This window comes from Centrocercus urophasianus, unplaced genomic scaffold, assembly GCF_019232065.1.
Source record: "Centrocercus urophasianus isolate 14NV4802_14NV808 unplaced genomic scaffold, USGS_Curo_1.0 seq_30, whole genome shotgun sequence".
NCBI classification, from domain to species: Eukaryota; Metazoa; Chordata; class Aves; order Galliformes; family Phasianidae; genus Centrocercus; species Centrocercus urophasianus.
In genome coordinates, this window is record NW_024884867.1 from 3,550,213 (window position 1) to 3,557,676 (window position 7,464).

Here is a 7,464-nt window from a genome sequence, read left to right on the forward strand (position 1 = left end):
AATGCACGAGCAGCCAGCGCCAGCAGGCCGGCCCCCACCCCGCCCGCCCGCGGGGCCGGGGGCTGCAGCCTCCCCCTTCCCCGGCGCCTCTCCTCCAATGCCGAGCCGGCAGCCGGGCCCCCACCGCGACGCGGGGGGGCCGCGCTCGCCCCCTCCCCCAAATATCCGGGCCGCGCTCGCCCCCCGGGCCCCCTCCCACCGGGGAGAGGAGGGGCCGGGGGTGGGGGCGGTGGGGGTGCCGCGGGCGGCCTCCCCCTCCCCGGACCGATGCGAACCCGCCCGTAGCCGCAGAGCCGCGCGGCGGCCCCCCCCCCCCCCCCTCGCCCCACAGCCGCTCCGTGAGGGGCCGGGGGCTGCGGGGCGGCCCGACCTCCCTCCGCGCCCTCGTTGCCCTCGCGCTCCCCGTACCGGGACCCGCTCCCGGCACGACCCGGGGCAGGGAAGGGGCCGGAGGCGATCCCCGCGCTGCAGAAATGCCCCTCTCGGAGGGACCCGCGCTGGGGGCCGAGCCCCGCTCTGCCGGGGACCGCGGGGCGCGATCCCGGAGGCACCGCTGCGAGCGGGCTGTCCGGTGCTGAACCTCCCCGGGAGCGGCGCGAAGGGCTGCCGTGCCAGCATCAGCACCGTGTTCGCGTCCTGCCGAAATGCTCTTTCTATCTCCGAAGAATTTTTGCTTGCTTTTGAGGAAATACTCCCCCACCCCATCTCTGCACACACACTTAGAGAGTTCTTTGCTTTGTTACAGACGGCGCATTTCTAAAGCTTTCACGGGCACCTTTTAGCCTTTATAACATCGAGGCTAATTAAGAATCCTCGGATGACCTATTCACGATCCTGTACTGTCGCTTAAACTACTCACTGGAAAACACTGAACTTAGCACACACAGGAGCATCTCGAGCTGTAATGCGTTCCAAGGGCTCCGACCTGGCACTGCAATCAAATTGTGGTGGGACTGAAAAAGTCTTCTGCTACTGATGTGCAAATGAGCACAATGAGCTTCCAAAGGGCAGCTTTTTTTCACATTAACACTTAAGGCCGCGCAATGCCCTCAGTTTCTGCCCTGGATTTCTCTTGCTTTTGATGGAAGCCAGCTACACTGCAGGTACCTCCAGTGGCTCTTTACTGCTGCACTATGGATGCACACTCTGAGATACAAACGTGTTTTTGGAAATTGGAGGTTGTCTCAGTGCTAGCGATGCAGGGGAGCAGAGCTCACATACACTGCCTCACACAGATAATGCAGTGCCCTCATCCTGCAAGCCTGCCCGTGTGTCAGGGGAACAGAGTTGTACTTGCCATAGTGAAGAAAATGATTACATTTCAGCTTGCTGGCCAGGCTGCATGTACACACGGTCAGAGCAGCTAAAGGAGCTGGAATTTGCTGATCTCTCCTAGTGGCTCTCCGATCAGTTGTGTGCCTTCCCCTGATGGCTCATACCAGCTTATTAATTTGCTTTCTTTTAGTCCCCAGCCCCCTGCCACGGTTCCTGCTTCCTATTTCAGCTCCCCCCTTGCCTGCTCTTTGTCTCCGTGCTAGGCAGGGGGAGGGGGGCCCTGCCGCCCTCACTGCACTCACAACTTTCTCCAGTTGCCAGAGAATGTTCTGGTTTCAGCTTCCAGCCCTCCCGTTTAAAAAGCCCCATCCAACACACTCTGCCTGCTTCCTCAGGTTAATGCTGTTTACCCCAAAGCACGCGATTTTCCCCAAGGGACCCGCCCACACTCCCGTCGGAGTGCTGGAGCAGCGCGCCAGGAGCTCACACTGCGTCCATGCAGGGTGCAGTGAGGGATGACCCCAACGCTCCCTGATTTCCTCCCCAGCAAACACAGGAGAGCAGCACAGCCACCAACCCCAGCACTTCACTGCTCTCGGACAGTAAGGGCTGCATCTTTAGGTTCTTTCACCTTTACCATGCTGCTCTCCCCCGCCCTTATGGCTTCACCCACTTGTCTGAACTTTTCCCAAGCTACTCCTGCCCCAGGACATGAGCCTATCAAAGCAATCATTCAGTTGGTACTTGCTACAGTGTAGCCAGATTTCTTCTATTTACAAGTAACCGTACAATTTCTGCTTTACTAAGACAAAATGTGTACAAAAAGACTGGGAGGATGAAGTTCCCTAAGTGCGATGTGATGACTAAACGCCATTTCCCCACACTTAGCTACGCAAGCAGACAGGTGTGAGTGCCCATGGCCTCATCTGTCACCAAAACTAACCAGTTAATATCTTGAAGAGCAAGTTCTGGACAGTGAAAAGGAGTCTTACACATGAAGAAAAAAATTACTTTTTCACTATAAAGAATTCCTTCCCCTTTCCAGATGATTCCTAACCTACTTTCTCTCACATCTGCTGCACCTGGACCTGTTGAACTTCTTCTGAATTCCTCTCCTTAAAGAAAGGCATCTCCCTCGGCTACTTTATTCAGCTTCTCGCTGCTTCCTGTCTCACTTCAGCTCATGGGGATTGCTGAGCTGTCCCTAAATGTCTTGCAGCTGTTTGGTCCCTGCTGAAGTGCTCTGACTGGTATCTCAGCAGCACTAGAAATCCTTTCTCTCTGAACACGTGTGTACCACTTGGGTACACCATGCACTGCTCACTTTGCTGCAGATCAGTTGCTGCTGCCCTTACTTGGAAGCACTGACCTAAAAGTACGAAGGCTGCTCTGAAAGTAACGCCTCCTATTTCATTTTGTTGGCCCACAATGCTAGGTGTGGGTGTTGGTGGTACAGCAGTAGAGACAGAACCTTCCCACCAATATTCCATTACATCTTGTTGCTGTGTGACAGATGGCAGCAGTGGGGCAGTCTGACAGAATGCCATCTGACATGGAGGTGCGCATGAAGCAAAGGTGTGTAACTGAATTCCTCCATGCAGAAACAAATGCACCCACTGACACCCACCAATGCTTGCTGAGACTTTCTGGAGACCAGAAGGCAGCTGTGAGCACAGTGAGGGGTGGGTGGTGCATTTCGGCACTGGTGACAGTGGCACTGGGTGTAGATTTTTACAAGCATGGCATGCAGGCTCATGTGAAAACACGCAGAGCTAATAGCAGCGACTGTGTTAACAAATAACATTTTTGTAGCTGAAAACTTGCTCTATAAAACAGTGTGATTGTGCATTCTGTATCTGTTGTTGTTTCCATGGAAATAAATAGGGGGCATTACTTTCAGAGCAACCTATGTAATTTGATCTACAAACATGGAGAAGCAAAGAAAGATTTTGGGACTGCTGCTATCTTTCAGAATAGTCTAAGGATATTCTTTAAGAAAGCTAATCACTATTCGACACTGCTTGTGATACTAAGATAGAAAACAGTATGCAACAGCACCTGTGCCAGCTAATTCAGCCATACCAATCATTTCCTTTTTGTGCATGCCACAGAAATATATCACGTTGGGCATTTCATGGCACACCTGCAAATTTCAGCCAGTAGCTGTCATTTTTTCCTGAGCTTTCACTTGAATTTTAATTAACTGAGACCAACCTAACAAGCAATTAATTCATTCAGTACTTGTTGATTATTCTTCTATTTAGTTTTAAAATTCACTCTTTTTTTTTAACTAGGAATCGTCCCATGAGAACGCTCACTCCAGCAGCACGGACTCAGCCTTGGAGGCAGCACAGTTTCCTCTGCAATCCAGATATGGGCTAGCGATTTGCCAGCCTTCTCCTTCAAAAGCAAACAACCCTTGTTTAAAAATACCTGACATTTCACAAAAACTACAGCAACTGCTAGCAGAGAGGGATATGATGCTATGAAAAGTATGCAGTGAGAGTTATTCTGAAAAGGGGAAATTGCACTCTTTGCTTTTCCTCTTTTTGCTCACTCTCCTCACGGCACTGGGTGTTGTTTAATCCATCTGTTGCATGGCATTCCATGACAAAGTCTAAGGAGCTGATGCTAAACTGCAGAACGTTTTGTTGTTAATCTCATTTAAAGCAGCCTTTGAAGCCAACCTTTGCTACTTAATCTCTCTTTTGTTCCCCTCATTTCTTCACTCTGCCCATCTTAGCCTACTCTAGACTGTCTGGAACCAACCTGAGCCGTTCAAAGACTGCTTCTCTGAGGATCTGGTCAAAATGGAAATACAACCTGGGCTTCCTGTTGGTCTAACAACTCCCCATGCATCAGGCATCCATGTGCAGCGACTTTCTCATGTAAAACATACTTTACAATGCAAACCCAAGCATGCAATGCAAGTAGTGAATGTTTGGTATTTACAGACTACTAGCTAAGTTACTGTGCTGCTCTGAGGACAACTTCTACATAAAAACCAAGTAAACCGGCATAAAAAAGTTAGTTCAGGGAGACAACTGAGAACCAATACCCAGTGTTTCTTACGGGATTCAAAATATAACTCTCAGTCTATTGCCTCGAGATTCAAAGTGTAAATTGCATCATTTTCTAAAGACCCTTCCCCTCAGGCAGTGAACATAATGGTTCCATTCAGGACTCCCCACTCCGTACCCAGGTCTCAAAATCATACCTTCTGACAGGAGCTGCTCAAAATCTCATTCCTCCAGTTCATCACCACCAGCCTGAAATTGTTTATCTCCTCTTCAGCACCATCAGTTCTTCTGTGAAGCATAATAACAGTGTTGGTTAGTCACCAGTTCTCAAATCAGAACACAATTCACACACACACACAAAACTTCAGTTTTGCAAAACTGCAGAAATTGCAGGAAGAAAGAAGGAAGAAAAAACAATAACAAAAACAAAATCTTAAAATTAACAGGTATCCCTCACCTATCAGCCAATCTTTTTTTCCAAAGGGAACACCAGCAGGTTGGCTACAGTCTCAAACTCATAATTTTTAAAATCCTAAGTACTGAGGTCAAAGTCACCATTTGATACAGATTATTTTTTTTTTCCAGAAGGCTGCTGAATATTGCTGATTAGATGTGAAATTTCAAGAGCCTGTTTCACCTGCACTCACGATTGAATTTCCTCCCCGCCACCTCCCTGCCACTTCTTAAATCCTGCAGAAAATGCACATTATCCCCACCACTCAGCTGGAAATGGAGTCCCCCAAAGCCCACAAACACATGCAGCCTTAGCACAGCTGTTTCCAAGCACATGAAACCTATGGTTTCTGTCCTAAGGTGAATTACCAAAACCAGGGTGGCAGTTCAGCTAAAAGGAGTTTTTCACTGTGCTGTGAGTAGACATCCTATCTATAAGTCACCAGAACAGGAGTTGGAAAAAATACAAATACCTAAAATATCTAATTCTAAATAATCTTTATCAAAGTAAAATCTGTGCTATTTTAATGGCATATTCATGACACAGGAGGTAACACAATTAATTTTAAACTCAGTTTTTACTGTGTACTTTACAATAAGACCTACAAGCCACATCTGACAATGCCTGTTTTGTATCCCACCTAAATAGAACTCTCACCCAAGCTAAGATGATAGCTGTTCCAGAAATAGTGTCAGAATTTGGCTGAAGAAACTTATTTAAGGTTTGACAGAAAACACACTGAATAGATTTACTACTCAGCTCTCCTGCTGCACTGATCTATAGTTACACTTGCAGGGCAGAGCTCTGGAAACATTAACGTTTCAATCATTTTATGGCAATTGCACATTCCTGTTGTCCTGTTGTTCCTGCAAAAAATAAAACTGAGGTACAAATAAAGGAAGTGTCTTTTCAAAATTAATGAGTCAGCAGGACTGAGCGTGTAGAATATGGATTTCCGAAACCCATTTTTACTACATCCTCCATCTTTCAGATCTTGCTAATGAGGTATGTGCCATTTCAGTCACATCCCCGCCACTGTTGCTCAGTGAAACACACATTCCTAGTTCTTCTCTATTCCTGATTCCACACAGGGTCATGTTTCTTAATTGTTTGAGACAGCTTTTATTTCACATGTAGTTCTCCTGAATTTTCCGAACACCCTGGGGACTACTGCTTCACCTTACTAAAAATATTATTAGAGAAGCACTTAAGTTATATACTTTATCAGTTAGAAATTCATGTGACTCCTTGATCATTCGTTTTTTTTTCCACCACAAATCTGAACCTTTTTGCTGCATTGCCTCACACAGGAGGCAGGCAAACACCCAGAGCTGGACTGCACAGCTGTGATGCAATCTGCAGCCTTGGGAGATGGACATCCTCTTTCACTTCGACTAGATTTTCTAAATACAATTATCTCAATTAAAACAAAACAAAACAAACAAACAAACAAAAAAGCCAGATTACGTACTCCATCTTGCATCAGTGCCCACTACTAAGCTCAATTGACCTTTCAAGTAGATCTCAGTCTCTCCTAGCTCTTTTCATTTTCTCTCAGGCTCTGTTGGGGATGTTTTTCCTCTTCTGGCATTAAATCCTATTTCGTATTACTATTTTCCTTGATTTTCACTTTCCTGACTGAATTTTATAACAAACTTTTATAATTTGCAGCCCATTTTCCAGTTTTGACTGGTACCCTCAGAGGATGCCATTCATCCACTCCCAGTAGCCTCATTTCCAGTTGTCACATCCAACTTCCCATGTTCTCCAGAGAATGAAATAACATAAAACACCTTATATTCAAAAAATCATGAGAGTCATCACAGTAAATCTGTTCACCACCTGGAACCAAGCTCTCCAGAGGTCTCTTTCAGCCCCTAAAACTGCATAAGCCTTTCTGAAGCTTAATAGAGAGTGCTCTTACAAACCAATATACTTCAAGTACTGAACTACTTCAAACATTCAGACCAGTTAGAAACTGTTTTTTTGGCTGGAAAAATAATTGGGCAAATGATCTCAATTAAACTTTTATTCCTTTCAACACTGAAAGAAGATTGTAAGTGCCTCAGGTCTTTAGAAGACCTTTGCTTGAGTAGCTCTCTGGAAAAAAAAAAAAGGATTTAAGGCTATATACCACGCAGTTTTGTCTTAAGAACATTATTTATTGACGTCTCGGCTCATTCATCCCACACTTGTAAAATTAATTTAGTTAGTTACAATATATGAGATCTGCAGTTAGACTGTGAAAACAACTAATACAATTGTCAATATCTTCTGCAAATGCAGAGCTTGATTAAGCATCCCACACTCGCACTTTTCTCCATGTTTTTCCTGTTACCAAACAGGACTACAAATGTGAGGGACTTAAAGCTGAACACGGCTGTGGATCAAACAAATCAAATTCCACCCGAAGTGAGAAGGAAAAAAATTAACACCAGTACTGAACCTGCTGTGTCCTATGTTAAAAACCAATATTGTTCACAAGGAATAATTAGAATCCCATGAACAAACACATGGCCGTAGGTGCACTCCTATTTACCCTAGCTTACCTGAGCCAACATTACCAGGAGCTGTAATCCCATTTTATTTGAGATTCTATTTCAGTAAGCTCTACATAAGCTCATATTAATGACGGTTCCTACTGTCATGGAGCTCACGACATGAAAGATGGCTTTTTTGATTCAGACGAGATGAGAAGGAGAAATGGAGAGGAAG